This window comes from Schistocerca gregaria, chromosome 2 (assembly GCF_023897955.1).
Source record: "Schistocerca gregaria isolate iqSchGreg1 chromosome 2, iqSchGreg1.2, whole genome shotgun sequence".
Taxonomy (NCBI): domain Eukaryota; kingdom Metazoa; phylum Arthropoda; class Insecta; order Orthoptera; family Acrididae; genus Schistocerca; species Schistocerca gregaria.
Window position 1 is genome coordinate 755,589,853 of NC_064921.1, and position 20,000 is coordinate 755,609,852.

Sequence of the window (20,000 nt, forward strand, 5' to 3'; positions counted from 1 at the left end):
AGTATAATTTTAGTCATTAAAGTCTCAAGTCATAAACATAATTTATGGACACACTGTAGGTCTCTTAGACAGACTTATGCGCAATACGTTACATTTATTTAAGTTCGTGGTCAGTCGCTACTCTCTGCACCAGTCGTCGATCATGTGCAGGCCCTCCTGTATTTCACTAAATTCGTGTAGCGTTGCAACCTTTCTGTAGGCAACAGCGTCGTACGCTCCGATGTTAGCCACCAGATAATCAAAATAAATTGTGAACAAAAACGGCTCTACGGCACTCGCGTACTGTTTACATCTGTGGATTTTGTTCGATTAAGAATATCGCATTGGGCTGTATCAGTTGTGAACTAATGAATCCAGTCATAAATGTGGTTAGATACTTGGTAAGCTTGCATTTTTTCAGTAAGCGACTGTGTGGAACTGTATCGAATGCCTTCCGGAAGTCTCGGAACGTCGTGTCAACCTGCGCTGCTTTGTTTAGATTATATGGACGGACAGTGACCGGATACATGTAATCGGTAATCATAAAACAATGTTTCATTATTCTGCAGCAAAATGACGTCAGCGATATGAACTATATTTTGCGCATCTGGCCGACGATTGTTCTCGAAAAGGGAAATGACCAGCGCTTTTTGCCCCCAATCGCTAGGTAATCTTCTTTGCTTCAGCGTTTCACGACAAACGGCTGCTAGAAGGGAAGCAAATGTATTTCGCACAATCTGTGTAGAAAATCACAGGTATCTAAACCGGCCCAGAAGTCGTGACTTCCTATTCCTCAAGTTGATACTATTTTTAATGACGCTGTGAGGAAGAGTATAGTTTTCCGAATAGACAGCGCTAGTTAAGCCTTAAGTTTTTGATTCCATTACCATCTCTGTACTGCATCAGCGTGAGAGAGAACGCGTGTGCGCTGGTAAATGCGTGTGGTGCGCGCACGCACGTGCGTGACGTGCGTGGCCAGGATGGCGACGCGCCCCAGTTCCGGCTGCGCAACGCTTTTTATCTCCCTCCACTATGGTGGCGCTTGTCGCTGGTAATCTCGGCCAGAGGAAAGATAGCGAAGATGTTCCACGCGGCGCGAGCGTCAGGAAGAATCCCGGAATGTGTGGGGCCACGCAGCGAGCTACACGTCTGTAGGTAAGGTCTTTCTCGACACTAAAAGGGGTTCATTTCGAGGCGTTTAGCAACGTGAAACGGTCATTCCTGTCCTGAATCTGGGAACCTGGCAGTTCGTTGAGTTTTCATTCTGCGAATCTGTGTTTTTCTATGTACCTGCCACCTTCGCTATTAGTCTCGACATTGGGTAGCTCCGCCTGAGGAATTGCTCGCCCTCCCAGGTACTTTGCTAAGGTGATTATCTGTTTGTTCGAGGAGATATGGATCCAAGTTCCTTCTATTGAGAATTAGTCCTTTAGTTGTTGCATCTGCTTTGGTAAGCTGTAAATTGACCCTAGAATTAAATACTCCGAACGGAATTAGTAACGCCGTGTGTCTTCGCTAACTTCCCATGGACTCGTCATTACAGCTATCCCAAAGTTTCTTATACCTTATTCTGAAGTTGTCACTGTATTTACCGATAGTGCTGGAAACCTTTACCATTTAATATTAAAGCTAAAGTACATTTTTGCTTTCCGAAAAATACATCTAATTGTACGTATCTGCTTTACTCAGATGTTTCGGATTGATTTTATTATTAGTTACAGTTGCAGAGTTTTTGTGAAAATCTGCCAGGCTTTTCATCCTATATGCAAAGTATATTTTGTGTTGATTCGTGCCCTTGTAGTAGCATTTGTTTTCACAGGTAATTTTCTTCAGTATTGGTGTAAGACGTGTAGTTTGTGTACACATACCAGTTACATTTTTCCGTACTATTGTATTTATTTCAGGCGGCGGGCCAGAGCGTTTTCCAGAGATGTGTACCAGAAATTATTCTACGAATTGTACTGGTGGGATTGCATTTATTTATACGTTCGTCCTTCGGAACGCAACACTTTCTATACTGCGTGTCACTTACCCATATAGAAGCGACTAATGCTACAAAAGACATAAAAGTTGTAAGTTAATGGATAACAGTTGTAAGCTAATGTTCAGAATCTATTGGCACATTTTCTGTGCTCTATTGGAGACATTAGTTACGTTGATGACTGTTTTCGCGCGCGCGCGCGCGCGCGCTCGTGTGTGTGTGTGTATGTGTGTGTGTGTGTGTGTGTGTGTGTGTGTGTGTGTGTGTGTGTGTGTGTTTTCCAGTGTTAAAGTATGACTTCCTAAATGGGAACAAAATGATTTCAGTTACCGTAATACAACGGGTTGCAACGTCTGAGACAGCTAACAGGACTGGTTTAAGGCCTAAGCGACACAAGCCGGCGCTTGGGGCGGCAAGTAAGATCCAAGGCGTATCACAGCCGCTTGGGGCGCGAAGACGAGGGGCGCTGGAGTCCAAGATTTGGTAAAAGTATACGACAGAAAAGGGGGCGCCAGGTATCACGTCGCTTGTGTGGAAAAATGTTCTCGAACAGGTGTTGGGTGACGCACATACAAAATCGCTGCTGTCAGTTTTATATAATGAACGCGATAAGTAAGACTGAAATCTCACTTTAGCCTCCAGTTTTTCAAGTACATTAAAAAACGGAAGCCATGCAACCTGAGTCATATTCAGCGGATTGCGCTGCACACCGTTAGTCACCCTTTAGTCACATTTGCGTACTGCATTCTTGCATAAGTATGCTCATCCAGTGAGACTTCGATCAGTCGGAAGATAGTAATGAATATTGTGGGTAGCTCGATTGCAAAAATATTTTCAGGGTGCGACCTTGAATGAAAACAAGAGTACAAATATTTTTCTGCTTATCTCCACCAGGGAGAGGCGACTTGGACTGTAATCCAGAAACAGGCTGTACGCTCCCTCTGCTAGTAACGCAAGTGGCTGTCAAAGTTCGTTTCAGTGCAGCGCTGCCTCTTGCGCTGCTTTTCTTCCCATGCAGCACGGCAGTTTTTCACTATTGTATGAGATGCTTAGATAGCCGCCCGCAGTGTTGGCGTACTGCCAGTGGTCAGCTGATGCCAAGTGAGAGCTTCTTACTCGCGGAGTTGGTGAGAGCGGGAGAAGCAGCCGCCACACGTACTACCACGTTTCTGTTTGCACGGTCGCATTTAAAACTCCATATTTCATACCTAACGACCCCCAGAAATATATCAAAGTTTCTGTGTTTCATTTAGCTTTTCTTCAGCTCATTCTGGCGGAACGTTTCTGATTAACTCTGTCAGATATTTCGGTTGTGTTGCTAGAACTTTCCTGAGCTAAATAAGTAATTAATCTGATAGTCGGCTTAAAACTGCTGTTATAGTAAAAAAAAAAGTCGCACACACGTGACGAATACGTATTTCGTCCACTACTTGGGTTCTGTTTATATGTTGGTAAAGGGTTTGCATATTTGTCATGAATCTGAAAGTGGAAGAATTATTAACAAATGTTAGTTACCCAGTCTGAGCTGCTACTTAACTGCAGAAAACGACCTTACGTGGTGCGAACGCCCTTCAGCCGTAGGCCAGCCTAGCGTTGTTTCAGCCGGTGCTATGCGCTTCATGGACTCCTCCATTATTGGTAAAAGACTATCCATAATGAGATAGTGTTCTTCTTTTAACACGTAGGCGTTCCCATTCTCGCTACGTATGGGAAATAATTTTGCACGTTTAAGCGCTTCGCTCACCCAAAAAGGTAGTGTAGTCACTCCCTCATATCTGCACTGTCTCATCAGAAGTATCCGTACCACACTATGTAATGCGGAATTGACCACCAGATGTCACGAGAAGCTGACTCGACAGTATTAAAGGAGGCGGGTAACATTGTGTTTTCAGTAGAGAAATAGTAACAGCAGAATGACTGGGTCAGGCGAGCACCAGTGACTATGAATTTGGATTAGTCATTGTATGTCACCCGAGTAATAATTTCATCAGGGACATTTCATCCGCTACAGCTGGCGAAGTTGAATTTGATATGACTGTGAAATGGAAACGCTAAGGAACAACCATCACTAAATCTTAACCAGACAGACCTCATGCATTGACGGACAGGACCGCTGAGCATTGCGGAGGGTGGTTGTAAAAAAATCCCCTTAAATCATAGGAAGAAATCGTACGTAAGTTCCAAAGTGATACCAGCAGATCAAGTAACGCAGTGACTGTGACACTTCTGTAGTCAGTGCTAAACGACAATTAATGGTGGTGTAAAGAGAGACGGCACTGGCCGGTAGGTGACTGGAAACGAGTGATATGGAGCGTAAGTCTGCCAGAATAGTTTGGGTTTGACAAATGCATGCAGAATGTTACCTGCCAGCAGGGAAGTACGGAGAAAATGGTATTCCGGTATGGGGCTATGTCTGTGGTTGGGGTATGGTCATCTTTTGTGTTAATAAAATTCTAAACGCCGTGTTGTATGAAAGCATTTTTCACCTTTGGTTACAGTAGAGGAACAATTCGGAGACGATTGATTGTATCAGCACGACGATGAACCCTTCCATTAAGCACCATCTATGAAGTAATGTTTAGTGGACGATAACATTTCTGAGCCCCTTGCGGGGGGTTTAGAATAGGCCCGAGGTATTCCTGCCTGTTGAAAGAGGCGGCTAAAAGGAGTCTCACACCTTTCGGCTTTTGTGATAGTCCGCTGTAAAGTTAGACCTCCATTTTTCAAAATTTCCCGAAGAGTGAACAAATTGCTGAAGGGCGCCTTACATGGTGCATCGTGTGCATCGTGTCCATCGTGCATTGAGATCTTTAGCGCACTTTCTCGTCGTGGCATTACAGTCCCGCTGATCCTCCATCTTTTGAGCGAGGACACCTACCTGGGTGCGTTTTCCTCCACCAACTATGCAGTGTCGTTTTCTGCGCCGACGATGACCATGGAATTCTTTGCACCTCATACCTAGAACGGTAGCCAGTCCGTTTTGGTGGGGCCGCCATGTACCCTGTTGGTTGTAGCCCCCTGACAACACAGGGATCGCTCTGCTGATGCCTACACCATTAAGTCCCCATATATGCCAAGGAGTAATGCCTGTTCCCTGGGCATCGGGACTCTGGCAATGTCCATCCTGCCAGGTGGCCTTTGCTGCCGCTGGCTGGCGCCCCCAGGGAGGACCCCTGGTCAGAGTGGATGGCATCAGGGAAAATGACGCGTGATGAAACATACCACGTCATCACTAGCTGGTGATCAAACGCCACCAGTCTCTAAGCGTTCCAAGTCTCAGTATAACTCAAGAAAGTATGATACTAAATCGTTCACCTCCCTGGCCACACTATGGGAGGAACTCCAGGCTAAGGATGGCAGCGAACCTTATTCGCCCCGGTACCACGTATGTACGAGAGCTGATGGGGACTCCTTTGTTTCGATGAAGCCTTAGTTTTTTGTAGAGCAATTAGAGGACAAGTTTGGGGGGTGGAGAGCTTGTCCAAAATGCGGTCATTCAGTTTTGATAAAAACGGCATCCTCTGCTCGGTCACAGGGCATTACTCGATTGTGACAAGCTGAGGAATGTTTCCGTTACCACCACACCTCATTGTTGTTGTGGTCTTCAGTCCTGAGACTGGTTTGATGCAGCTCTCCATGCCACTCTATCCTGTGCAATCCTCTTCATCTCCCAGTACCTACTGCAACCTACATCCTTCTGATTCAGCTTAGTGTATTCATCTCTTGGTCTCCCTCTACGATTTTTACCCTCCACGCTGCCCTCCAATACTAAATTGGTGATCCCTTGATGCCTCAGAACATGTCGTACCAACCGATCCCCTCTTCTCGTCAAGTTGTGCCACAAACTTCTCTTCTCCCCAATCCTATTCAATACTTCCTCATTAGTTATGTGATCTACCCATCTAATCTTCAGCATTCTTCTGTAGCACATTTCAAAAGCTTCTATTCTCTTCTTGTCCAAACTATTTATCGTTCATGTATCACTTCCATACATGGTTACAGTCCATACAAATACTTTCAGAAAAGACTTCCTGACACTTAAATCTATACTCGATGTTAACAAATTTCTCTTCTTCAGAAACTCTTTCCTTGCCATTGCCAGTCTAAATTTTATATCCTCTCTACTTCTACCATCATCAGTTATTTTGCTCCCCAAATAGCAAAACTCCTTTACTACTGTAAGTGTCTCATTTCCTAATCTAATTCCCTCAGCATCACCCGATTTAATTTGACTACATTCCATTATCCTCGTTTTGCTTTCATTGATGTTCATCTTATATCCTCCTTTCAAGACACTGTCCATTCCGTTTAACTGCTCTTCCATGTCCTTTGATGTCTCTGACAGAATTAAAATGTCATCGACGAACCTCAGTTTTTAATACCTACTCCGAATTTTTCTTTTGTTTCCTTTACTGCTTGCTCAATATACAGAGTGAATAACATCGGGAGAGGCTACAACCCTGTCTCACTCCCTTCCCAACCACTGCTTCCCTTTCATGCCCCCTCGACTCTTATAACTGCTATCTGGTTTCAATACAAATTGTAAATAGCCTTTCGCTCCCTGTATTTTACCCCTGCCACCTTTAGAATTTGAATGAGAGTATTCCAGTCAACATTGTCAAAAGCTTTCTCCAAGTCTACAAATAAAAGCTTAAATATGGTCCAGGGTGTTATACTCTTCAGGGACCTTCTTTAGCAGTCTGACGACGAGCTACGCGCTAATTTAGTGCAGCGAGGTGTTCAGTTCGTCTGGCGTGTCCATTGGGGTTCGAGGGATAATCAGGTTGCCACTGGTGCCTTCATCTTGGCCTTCGTGGGCAACACATTACCCGAGAAGGTCAAGGTGATGGTCTGCCCCTGTGATGTCAGCCATATGTCTTCCCGCTGTACTTCCAGCATCACATGTCGAGATTGTAGATGTCCATTCCATCCCAATACTCATTGTGCCCTGTCTACCATCTGTGTCAACTGTGGAGAGCATCGTTCCCCTCGCTCACCAGACTACAGGATTTTACAAAGGAAAATCATGGAATATAACACCTTGGATCGACTGACCTACACTGAGGCCAAGAGAAAATTTGAGCACCTGTGGCCATGACCTTTTATGTTGCCACTACGAGAACAGTTGTAGCCCCTTTAGTTCTGTGAGTTCCAGTCGGCTCTGAGCCAGAAGACTACACCTGCCCCCTTGGTGGGGGGCGGGGGGGAGGGGGCACTTCCCTCGCTGTTGCTCCCGCATCACCTACCTCGGGAGGGGACGCTAGTTCCCACTTCGGTCGGAGAAGCATTAAGTCTTCTTAGGCTTCTCTCGCTTGGAAGGGGTTCCTTGGGTCACTCCCTTCCCAGGTTTCTGCTAATGGGAAAGATCCCTTCCCAGGTTGCTGCTAGGTTGATGGGGCTGAAGTGTCCAAAAGCAGCTGGTCGTAGATCTTCACGATCATCCTCGCCCTGGACACTGAATCAGTGGAACCCTCCCAGCCAGAGAAACCCAAGGATCAGCGAGAGAAATCCAGAAAGACGACCTCCAAGAAGGGAATTGCGGTGGCACCTACACTACCGCTGTGTACAAGCTCTGTGTATGAGGAAGAGGTGAAGATTGGCTTGATCTAGTTCCTCAGTGGACGCCACAAACCCTCAGACACAATGGATATAGCCTGTTCAGGAAATAAGTCTGTGGCAGCAGGTGGGACTGCCTTATTGTTTGCTTTTCCAGTCCCATGATCACGTCAGTGGAATTGCGGCGGTTATTTCCACCACCTGGATGAGCTAGGCATCTCCTAAACTTTTCACCTTTCTACCTTGCCCTCCAGGAAACCTCGTTCCCGGCAATGCGGCCCTATGCCCATCGTGGCTACAGGGGAATATTATAAGAACCGTAGCGAATATAATAGTGGGTCAGGTGGAGTTTGTGTCTATATCCTGAACTCAGTACGCAGTGAACCTGTGCCCCTTCAAACTACTTTTGAACCTGTGGCTGTCCAGATATAGACGATGCAGGAAATAACTGTCTGTAACGTAATTTCCCTGAATGTATTGACTGCACTGATTGATCAACTTCCTAAACTTTTCCTACTTTTCGGAGATTTTATCGCCCCTAACCCCTTGACAGGTAGCACCATGCTTAATGGCTGTGGCAGAGATGTCCAAAATTTACTGCCTCGATTTTTTCCTCTTAAATACTGGGGCCTCCACACATTTCAGTGTGGCTCATGGTAGTTACTCGGCCATTGATTTATCAGTTTGCAGCCCAGGACTTATCCCATCTATCCACTGGAGAGCTCATGACGATCTGTGTGGTAGTGACCACTTCCATCTTTCTGTCACTGCCCCGGCGGCAGGCCCACAGGCGCCTGCCCATAAGGGCTTTAAACAAAGCGGACTGGGAAACTTTCACCTTTGCTGTCACCGCTGAATCTCACCCACGCGGTGCCATCGATGTTATGGTTGACAGGTCACTACAAGGATAATGTCTCCAGTGGAAAATGCGATCCTTCTTTCTCTAGGGCGCCCCCTGGCGAAAGACAGTTCCTTGGTGATCGCCGGAAGTCGCTGAGGCGAGTAAAGAGCGTCGCCGAGCTCTACAGCGCCTAATAGCATTTAAGTAGCTCCGTGCCCGCGTTCGATGGAAGCAGGAGTGTTGGGAGAGATACGTGTTGACCATTGGGTGCCATACGTCACCTTCCCAAGTGTGGACGAAGATCAGTCGTCTTCTTGGGTACTAGACCCCAACAGGTGTCCCTGGCGTTAATATCAATGGCGTGCTCTCTACCAGCGTAAGCCCTATTACCGAGCCCTTTGCTGAGCGCTATGCTCGAGCCTCTGCGTCGGAGAATTACCCCCACAGCCCTTTCGCCCCTCGAACGGCGGATGGAAAGTCCTCTCGTTCACTACACGCCACAGTGAACCCTATAACGCCCCATTTACAGAGAAGGAGCTCCTCAGCGCCATTGCACATTGCTCCGACGCAGCTCCTGGGTCTGATCGGATCCGCAGTCAGATGATTAAACATATCTCGTCTGACTACAAGCGATATCTCCTCGTGATCTTCAACTGGATCTGGTGCGATGGCGTCTTACCAACGGAAGGGCGGGAGAGCACCATCAGTTCGTTGCTAAAACCCGCTAAAAATCCGCTTGATGTGGATAGCTATCGGCCCATCAGCCTCACAAACATTTTCTGTAAGCTTCCGGAACATATGGTGTGTCGGCGGTTGTGTTGGTTCTGGAGTCACATGGCCTACTGGCTCCATATCAGGGTCACTCTACCACTGAAAATCTTGTCTCCCTCGAGTGTGCCCTCTGAACAGCCTTTTCCAGAACCAACACATAGTTGCCGTGTTTTTTGAGTTACGTAAAGCATACGACACGACCTGGCGACCTCATATCCTTGCCACATTGTATGAGTGGGGTCTCCGGGGCCCGCTCCCGATTTTTATCCAAAACTTCTATCGATTGACAAGACGCAGTCATGGGCTCTAGCCAACTGCTTGCAGTTTTCAGCCTCGAAGTCGTGTGTCATGTACTTCTGTCGGCATCGTACCGTTAATCCGGAACCTGAACTTCATCTTAGTGACGATCCGCTCACTGTAGTGGAGACATATCGATTCTTAGGACTGGTTTTCGACACTCGATTGACTTGGCCTCCTCACCTTCGTCAGCTTAAGCGGGAGTGCTGGCAGCACCTCAATCCTCTCCGTAGCCTGCACAACACCGATTAGGGTGCAGATCGGTGTACGCTGCTGCAGCTCTACAGAGTCCTTGTTCAATCCAGCCTTGACTATGGGAGTCTGGTTTAGGGTACGGCGGCACCCTCAGCTTTGCGTTTCGTCGACCCAGTGCACCATGGTGGCGTTCACCTAGCGATGGGAGCTTTTAGCACGAGTCCTGTGACCAGTGTCCCGGTGGGGGCCGGAGTCCCTCCATTGCGGATCCTACGAGCACAACTGCTCGCCAGTTACGTTGCAAACGTTCGTAGTTCTCCTGCGCATCCGAGTTACCATCTCCTTTTCCCACCCGCTTCGGTTCATCTCCTGCATCGGCAGCCCAGGTCAGGGCCCATGATTGCGGTTCGCGTGCGATCCCTTCTCCCCGAACTGGAGCCTTCTCCCCGAACTGGAGCCTTCTCCCCGAACTGGAGCCTTCTCCCCGAACTGGAGCCTTCTCCCCGAACTGGAGCCTTCTCCCCGAACTGGAGCCTTCTCCCCGAACTGGAGCCTTCTCCCCGAACTGGAGCCTTCTCCCCGAACTGGAGCCTTCTCCCCGAACTGGAGCCTTCTCCCCGAACTGGAGCCTTCTCCCCGAACTGGAGCCTTCTCCCCGAACTGGAGCCTTCTCCCCGAACTGGAGCCTTCTCCCCGAACTGGAGCCTTCTCCCCGAACTGGAGCCTTCTCCCCGAACTGGAGCCTTCTCCCCGAACTGGAGCCTTCTCCCCGAACTGGAGCCTTCTCCCCGAACTGGAGCCTTCTCCCCGAACTGGAGCCTTCTCCCCGAACTGGAGCCTTCTCCCCGAACTGGAGCCTTCTCCCCGAACTGGAGCCTTCTCCCCGAACTGGAGCCTTCTCCCCGAACTGGAGCCTTCTCCCCGAACTGGAGCCTTCTCCCCGAACTGGAGCCTTCTCCCCGAACTGGAGCCTTCTCCCCGAACTGGAGCCTTCTCCCCGAACTGGAGCCTTCTCCCCGAACTGGAGCCTTCTCCCCGAACTGGAGCCTTCTCCCCGAACTGGAGCCTTCTCCCCGAACTGGAGCCTTCTCCCCGAACTGGAGCCTTCTCCCCGAACTGGAGCCTTCTCCCCGAACTGGAGCCTTCTCCCCGAACTGGAGCCTTCTCCCCGAACTGGAGCCTTCTCCCCGAACTGGAGCCTTCTCCCCGAACTGGAGCCTTCTCCCCGAACTGGAGCCTTCTCCCCGAACTGGAGCCTTCTCCCCGAACTGGAGCCTTCTCCCCGAACTGGAGCCTTCTCCCCGAACTGGAGCCTTCTCCCCGAACTGGAGCCTTCTCCCCGAACTGGAGCCTTCTCCCCGAACTGGAGCCTTCTCCCCGAACTGGAGCCTTCTCCCCGAACTGGAGCCTTCTCCCCGAACTGGAGCCTTCTCCCCGAACTGGAGCCTTCTCCCCGAACTGGAGCCTTCTCCCCGAACTGGAGCCTTCTCCCCGAACTGGAGCCTTCTCCCCGAACTGGAGCCTTCTCCCCGAACTGGAGCCTTCTCCCCGAACTGGAGCCTTCTCCCCGAACTGGAGCCTTCTCCCCGAACTGGAGCCTTCTCCCCGAACTGGAGCCTTCTCCCCGAACTGGAGCCTTCTCCCCGAACTGGAGCCTTCTCCCCGAACTGGAGCCTTCTCCCCGAACTGGAGCCTTCTCCCCGAACTGGAGCCTTCTCCCCGAACTGGAGCCTTCTCCCCGAACTGGAGCCTTCTCCCCGAACTGGAGCCTTCTCCCCGAACTGGAGCCTTCTCCCCGAACTGGAGCCTTCTCCCCGAACTGGAGCCTTCTCCCCGAACTGGAGCCTTCTCCCCGAACTGGAGCCTTCTCCCCGAACTGGAGCCTTCTCCCCGAACTGGAGCCTTCTCCCCGAACTGGAGCCTTCTCCCCGAACTGGAGCCTTCTCCCCGAACTGGAGCCTTCTCCCCGAACTGGAGCCTTCTCCCCGAACTGGAGCCTTCTCCCCGAACTGGAGCCTTCTCCCCGAACTGGAGCCTTCTCCCCGAACTGGAGCCTTCTCCCCGAACTGGAGCCTTCTCCCCGAACTGGAGCCTTCTCCCCGAACTGGAGCCTTCTCCCCGAACTGGAGCCTTCTCCCCGAACTGGAGCCTTCTCCCCGAACTGGAGCCTTCTCCCCGAACTGGAGCCTTCTCCCCGAACTGGAGCCTTCTCCCCGAACTGGAGCCTTCTCCCCGAACTGGAGCCTTCTCCCCGAACTGGAGCCTTCTCCCCGAACTGGAGCCTTCTCCCCGAACTGGAGCCTTCTCCCCGAACTGGAGCCTTCTCCCCGAACTGGAGCCTTCTCCCCGAACTGGAGCCTTCTCCCCGAACTGGAGCCTTCTCCCCGAACTGGAGCCTTCTCCCCGAACTGGAGCCTTCTCCCCGAACTGGAGCCTTCTCCCCGAACTGGAGCCTTCTCCCCGAACTGGAGCCTTCTCCCCGAACTGGAGCCTTCTCCCCGAACTGGAGCCTTCTCCCCGAACTGGAGCCTTCTCCCCGAACTGGAGCCTTCTCCCCGAACTGGAGCCTTCTCCCCGAACTGGAGCCTTCTCCCCGAACTGGAGCCTTCTCCCCGAACTGGAGCCTTCTCCCCGAACTGGAGCCTTCTCCCCGAACTGGAGCCTTCTCCCCGAACTGGAGCCTTCTCCCCGAACTGGAGCCTTCTCCCCGAACTGGAGCCTTCTCCCCGAACTGGAGCCGTCTCCCCGAACTGGAGCCGTCTCCCCGAATCGTCTCTACTTAAGGTCCATTCGCGTACCCCTTCATGGCTTACACCGCGGCTGGACCTTTTGCATGGCCCTAAGCACTCCGTTAACCTGCCGCTCTGCGCTGTCACTTGCTCTCGATTCTTGAAGTTGTTTACACCGATGACTCGATGGCTGATGATAATGTTTGGCTTCGCTATGCCCACAGAGGCATATTGACCAGCATTCATTGGCTACTGGCTAGATTGTATTCACTGCAGAGCTTGTGGCCATATCTCGTGCGCTTCAGTACATCTGTTCTTGTTCTGGTGAGTCCTTTCTTCTCCCTTCTGACTCCCTCCACAAGCTATTGACCAATTCTACCCTCGCCATCCTGTGGTAGCTAACAGCCAGGAATCCATCTCTAATCTGGAACGGTCCAGTCGTTCCGTGGTGTTTGTGTGGACCCCAGGACACGTCGGAATCCCAGGCAACGAACTTGCTGACAGGCTGTCCAAACAGGCTACGCTGAAACCACTCCTGGTGATGGCCATCGCTGAAACTGTTGCAGCGTAAAACACAATGCAGGTCAGAGTGGCATAACAGTATGCTCAACAACTGCGTGTCATTAAGGAGGCTGCGAATGTGTGGAAGTCTTCCCTGCGGGCTTCTCGCAGAGAAGCAGTTGTCCTTTGTCTGCTCCGCATTGGCCATACGTGGCTCACACATAGTTACCTCCTCCGTTGCGAGGACGCACCTCAATGTCGCTGTGGCCCCCTAATCAGTCGTCCACCTCTTGCAGGACTGCCCATTTTCCGCCTCTGTGCGGCGGACTTTTAACTTTCCCAGCACCCTACCTTCGGTGTTGGACTTCAGTGCCTCGACAGCAGCTTTAGTTTTACGTTTTATTCATGAGGGTGGGTTTCATCATTTGATCTGAGTTTTAGCGCATGTCCTTCGTCCTTCTGTTTCCTGCACCCAAGGGCTTTATTGGGTGGAGGTTTTAATGTGTTGCAGAGTGGCTGGCTTCTCCTTTTTTGTTCTCATGTTCAACCAGCCATGGTAATCTTTCTTGTTTTTAATCTCTTCTCCCTGTTTCTTGCGTCTCTCTCTGGTATTGTTGCCCTGTTTTGTCCATTGTAGTGTTTGATTTGCTTCTGGCATCCTTCTGGTTCTTCCTTTCTCCTGTTATTGTACCGTACGTTTTGTTTTCTTATTTCCCTTAGGTAATTGTTCTGCTGGGAGCAAGGGACCGATGACCTCACAGTTTGGTGTCTCCTCCCCCCCCCCTCCCATCCCCTCCCTATGTTTTTAAACCAACCAGCCATTCCTGATATGTACTGAACTGCCGAGATTCCCAATCTGAACCCATTGAAATACCTGTGGGATAAGTTAAGACAGATTTCACTCCAAACCCAGCAGCCAACGTTACTACCTCGCTTGGTTTCAGCTATTGAGGAAGAATAGGCTGGCATTCCTCCACAGAGATTGGGGCACCTCGCTAAAAGTGCTCACAGTTGGGTTCAAGCTGGCATAACGGCGAAGGATGGACTCGCCCTGTTTTAATGTCCACTAATAGATGTCGACATACTTTGTGTCACATTGTGTGCAGTAACTATTGGCAATTCGAAATTCAAGGGCCGTAAAAAAATTGAAATAATTGAGAGTTCGGTTTAACACGAATTTGACTGATAATGGTACTATATCTCAAGTAACGTTTATGTAACAAGTGAAGGCACACAGAGTTTCGAGAATACGTAAGAAAACTTAAACGTCAGTCATCTCCCAGGCCGAACAAACTGTCATCAATGTTCTCCACATATATTCGGCAAAACGAAGTCGTGTATTCTGTCCCCAAGTTCGTGCGCCGCATCTGCGATGAATAGTCAACGTCCAGATCAATGAGCTAATAACTGACTTTCATAAGTATGTAACCTCCGATAGGTACTTTTTGTCCTTTACATTGAATAAGCCACTCTGGTGCTTATTCTTCAAGAGGAAGTAACTTTACTTATGGAGTCAATTACCTCCATCCTTACGGTAAGTTTTCAGCAGTCTTAACTTTCTGCTTCCGGAATTGATGACCATGTGGATGATGGAATCCTGAAACCTTTCGCTACATCCGATATTTCTCACTGCATATTCTGTAGGCGCAATAATCCATTTGTTTTCTGCGAAAGTGGAAGACGTGTACTCCAAGTAATTTTTGAAGGTGATTTATATACTGTGGTAAGTTGTGCATAGTTGAGAAAAAGAAGTCGCGAAGAGTTGAACAATGAAACGATTATCTGAGTAATTAACGAAATAAGTCGAATTACCAAGTGTTAGGTTGCCACTTATTTGGAACTGTTTGTGTTTGCACTGCAGTCTGTTAAGACAGTTACTTCGATTTTTTGAGTGTATCAAAACACGGGATGTATTTATTGAGGTTTTTTAAAGAACTTAACAAGTTTGTTTTATCAAGAAATTCAATTTATCGAGACTCGAATTAGCAACTAATATAATCATACTCGGGAGGAGCAATGTTAAAATTCCCGTCTGGTCATCCAGTCTGTCGTGGTTCTCACAGACCACTTCACGCAAATGCAGTTATTACCCATTCGAACGAGTGCAGGTAAGGTCAGAGTGACGTAGTGATAAGTCTCTGGTGACTTTGATGAAGAAGGAACGTTGAAAGCCTCCTTCATTCGCTTCTCGACATGATACACGACTGAAACGTACTTCGGGAGGTATCTTAACCCTTACTGGTATTAGTCCTTGAGTCATCTCAGTCTTTCCAGGCCATTGATTTTCTCATACATAAATCATCAGCGTACAGGAACAACGTTAGAGAAGTTGAGCTGGTGGGAATATTCGTGACTCACGTTGGGAGTTCCCGCTCCCCTACTGCAACGTTGATGATCCTTCCTCGCACAATACTGTTACCCTCTATTATGTTAGCTGTAGGGCGACGGAAAGGAGGGAAGTGGAGCAGAACAGCTTTCAGTCATGAGTAAAGTTGTGTGTTCTGTCGTGGTAGACACATTGCTCACGGGACAGAGTCACTGCTTTCATCATACAACGTAGACTTCCGTTACTTTTTATCCGCCGAAGCAATATGGCGAAGGCCATTTAATTTTTAGTTTTGGACCTCCGTTTATGTATGGTGTCTTTTTTAGCCCTTCTACCACGTGCCTGTTTTTAGCTGTCTCCTATTGTCGTTTGGGACTGACGTTTAGTCGTTTAATTACTCTGTGCTCGCGTTCTATAGTTCTGACTTGGACGCGTATGACACCAGTGGTTTTTTGCGCCCTAAAGCAAAACAGAACAAAGCGTGGGACTTCCATGGGCAGCATGTACATCATTGGTGATTTTTGTTGTGTAGTGATTAGGGTGTGGTCTGATGTATGTTTCTGTGCTTGACGTTTCGTCTCCTAATGCTGGAGACTTCGACACAGGCCGTAGAGAACTCGTTAGTTAATTTTCGAATATAAAGCAGCTGACCGAGCCGAACCGTTCAGCTCGATTGAGACTGAGCTCAAAAACTGAGTGGTAGAAGTGTTGGTAACAGCAGCGGCAGCTTACAGATGTCTCACCTCCGTCTCTGCTAGAACAGAAAAATATCAGCGAAAAGGTTTAAACGGGAATTTACAGATTGGTCAAAATAAATTCAAAAAAACTGGTCAGAAAAGAGTTGACAATTTTGGATAACTAAACCGAAACAGCAAAGTGGGCAGACGTGTCTCGCTTATTCCAGAATACTGTGTAAAGCGTAGTTACCGTATTCATCAACCATGGTAACATGTGACGATTCAAACTTCTAAGGTCTCTCTTTTTCTCCGGGTCAGTTTTATTTTGGCCATCTCGTAGTGTTTGCGGCAGCAAGTCGCCAGCCACTTAACATTTACTTAGGGATGAAGGCCGCTTGTGGACTTTGCATTACGGGCTTGAGATATATAAATCCCGGCGTGTTTTATTATGTAGTTTAAGTAGTTGTCCTGGTGTCGTTGTAACAGTCTTCCCTTAGCTGTTGGAATTTAGCAAAGAACTTCCTTATTCCATTTACCACCCATCCGCCTGAATGTGTGTCCCGCCCACTTCTGTTTTTCATTACCCGTTAATAAGTCTTCCTGTCTGTTCCTTGATCCATTTGGGTCTTCATCACCCTCCTAGTAATTCTCAGTAAGCGTATTTGCATTGCTCACTGGGTAACCCTAAGTTTATAATAGTTTCCTCATTATAATATGAAGTTCCACAGCTATAAGTTAAATATGGTAACATATTGATAGTAAACTTTCCATTTGACATATGGGAAACCCTTTTTAATGTGTTGAATGGCTCCAACCCATTTTTACTCTTTTATTCTGCTGCTTATTTCTTTTGATGTCCATCCAGAAAACCTTCCTATTTAGATATAATTATGTTGACTAACCATTTACAGTAGCGCTCTCTAAGAAACCAACCGATAATGACCCTTCTTGCGAGGCAGCCTTTTAGTAAGTTGGGCAGTATTGCAGGCAGAGTAGGCATTTAACCTCTTATCGGAGCAGCCAACAAATTACATAATATCCTGCATGCAGTGGTAGTCAGCGTGTGTTGTGTCTGGGATTTATATCAATCATTGTGTGCTGGAGATGTAGTCGGTCAGTCCATATGAAAAGTGTCACAGAACGTTGTTTCACAACGCCGGTACTATATTAAACAGATTTCGACAAATAAGTGATTTTTCTCAACCCATGTGTCTCAAAAGAACCGTAGAATTACTTACGACGAGCCAAAAACGTTACCCTACGCACAGAATAGTAGAGTCTACAATTAAGGTAGTCCTTGATCAGATTGTGCAAGAGTCATAAATTCATCTGGGTCAGAGGCTACAGCCTTTTTCTATATTGCGCTTCTGCTGAGTTGCTTGCTTAGAGTTTGTCCTCCTAGCATCTCTCCGTCGCAGTCATCGACATTCAGATAGCAGATGCCAATTCCTTCGCCTTCGAGAGATGTCTCTACGATGTAGCGTCATCTAAGACGGCCGGTTTCTGACCATGGCGAGGGATAAATTACCCGTAGAAACATTAATTATTCAACTTCATCGCGACAAGCAAAGAGATTTTTAAGCGCAGGCAGAAGTTATTCGTTTTTACATGATTTCAGCCCTCCGTTGTAAGTTACACTGTAATTGTTCGAAATGACTGACCTATCATAATTGCACTAAAAAATGAAAAACGACGCACCACCAAGGAATTATTCGATGGGGACGGAAATAAATAGATGTGATGTACATGTACCGACAAACAACTAAACTTTCAGGAAATTTGGATGATTTATTCAAGAAAGAGCTTCAGAAATAGAGTAAATCAATAAAGCTTTGGTCCACACCTGGCCGTTGTGCAGGCAGTTACTCGGCTTGACTTTGATAGTAGTTGGATGTCCTCCTGAGTGATATTTTGTCCAACCTGGTTGCTTGGCCCTGCCCGTAATGCTCCAAAGTTTCTCTGTTGGGGGACCTTGCTGGTAAAGTGGACCACGAAGACGAGCAGTAGAAACTGTACGAGCGGCCATTATCTTGCCAAAAAGTAAACCTAGGATGGATTCCCATAAAGGGCAACAAAACGAGGCGTAAAATATCGTCCACGTACCGCTGTGCTGCAAGGGCGCTGCGAATGACCATCAAAGGGGTCCTGCTATGAAAGGAAACAGCACCCCAGACTATCACTCTGGTTGTCGGGCCGTATGACGGGTGACAGTCAGGTTTATATCCCTTCGTTGCCCAATGAGATTCCAAAAGTTATTGACTTGCTCAATTCGCGGAGGTCTTTTTCTTGAGTAAATCATCAAATTTTTCAGAAATTGTAATCATTTGTTCGCTTGTCCATCTACATCACGTGTCACATTTCCCGATTTCCGTCCTATTCGGGTAGTTCCTTCGTGGTGCGTCCTTTTTTTCGTCTTAGTGTAAATTAGCTTTACATACCGTTACATCCCTTTACATACCGTTACATCCCTTTACATACTGTTACATCCCTTTACATACTGTTACATCCCTTTACATACTGTTACATCCCTTTACATACTGTTACATCCCTTTACATACTGTTACATCCCTTTACATACTGTTACATCCCTTTGCATCCTGCATGACTAAGAAATTTTTATCAATATTAGCTCCCTCCCCCCCCCCCCCCCCCCCCCGTGTCTTTCTCGCCTGGAGCTGTGCAAATCTGACCATCTTTATCCATCTGAACGTACTCTGATCTTTCTTACCTTCATAATGTAACACTTCAGTTGTATTTGTGAGGAATGCTATGTATTATTATGCCGTGCTGTATACCCCACAATGTTAGTGTAATCTCCAGTCCAAGACTGGTTTGATACAACTTTCCACGCTAGTCTATCCTGTACTGCCCTCATTAGCTTGGCATAGCTACAATAAACGTACATCCACTTGTACCTACTGTGTATTTTAATTCAGTAACACATTAGCTATCAGGTCTACCTATCTAATCTTCATTGTTCTCTAGCACAACGTTTCAAAAGCTTATATTCGCTTCCTGTCGGGATTCCTTATCGTCCACGTTTCACTAACGTATAGGGTACTCTCCAGACAAATACCTTCACAATGTAGCGGAATAACTGGGAGTCTACAGCTTGTGTGGGAACAGTGTGTAAGGCGAGCCCGTACCTCGACAGCTTCGCAGATGCGCTCAATAGTATTGGCGTCAGGTGACGCCCGAGAGTAGACAAGTATCCTCGTGGCAGTGGAGTGTTCATCGACCCACTGCCTCACTGTTCGGAAATGACAGGGCGGTTCTTTGTCCCCCTGAAGGTGGAGACCTCTACCAGGTTGCTATAGAATACAAAATGGCTGTACGTGGTACAGTTTCAGCGTAATCGAGTTCCAGATTTTCCGGCTTTCTGTCAGTTGTCGTCCAACCAGCAGTGTTGTTACCGCGAAAATTAAGAATTTTCATTTCTTTACAGCAAAAATTAGCTCAAAGAGTACCGTGTAAGTCAAGCTTTAAGAAAGTCGTAAATTCCGAGTAACTGCAAAAGAAACAAACATTTCCCTAACCGAAGCGTCGGAAGATCCCTAACGCTGTTTGCGCCCGGTACTCTTCATTACAGTGCCGATAGCGATAGAGACGTTGCGACGCCAGAAGAATAGCGAAATGCAGGAAGGAGGCATGTAGAGGACCTACATTATATTGCATTATAGCAAATTTATAAGGTGTCATCTGAAGGCTGCTGGCATAAGCGTTGCATTGCCTTATACACTTCCGACATCTGAATGCAATCCTGTCAGCGCTTTTAGTTGACTTTGAGAGGTCAGTGGCATTGCTCCGTTGGACGGAACAATGGCTATAATGTACTAGCTGTACCCAGTCTGATCAAATGTGAAAGTGTTAAATATAAATGGGAATTGGATATACATCCTAATCTCATTCTTTCCCATGTCTCCGTCCATCTCCTCCTTTCTCTCTCTTCATTTTCTCCTCTTTCCCTCTCTCTTACTAAATATACTCCTCCTTCCTCCCCTATATCTCCATCTGCTCTTCCTCCTTCGCCATCTCTCTTTCTCCCCTCTTCTTCATCTCTCCTCCTCCCCTCCTTCGGCATCTCTCCTCCTCCCCTCCTTCGGCATCTCTCCTCCTCCCCTCCTTCGGCATCTCTCCTCCTCCCCTC

General features: G+C 47.8%; 1 protein-coding gene across 3 annotated transcripts in view; it reads left to right on the forward strand.

Annotated features, from left to right (window-relative positions):
• LOC126334949 (wiskott-Aldrich syndrome protein family member 3) overlaps positions 1-20,000 on the forward strand; it is a 254,690-nt gene that overhangs the window by 92,911 nt on the left and 141,779 nt on the right. Inside the window, exon 1 of one of the 3 annotated variants that reach the window (XM_049997695.1) lies at positions 1,098-1,134. The exons of the other annotated variants lie outside the window; for them this stretch is intronic. The gene's annotated coding sequence lies outside the window, so the exon portion shown is untranslated. Of the gene's footprint in view, positions 1-1,097; positions 1,135-20,000 lie in introns of those variants that run through there. 3 annotated transcript variants of the gene reach the window in all.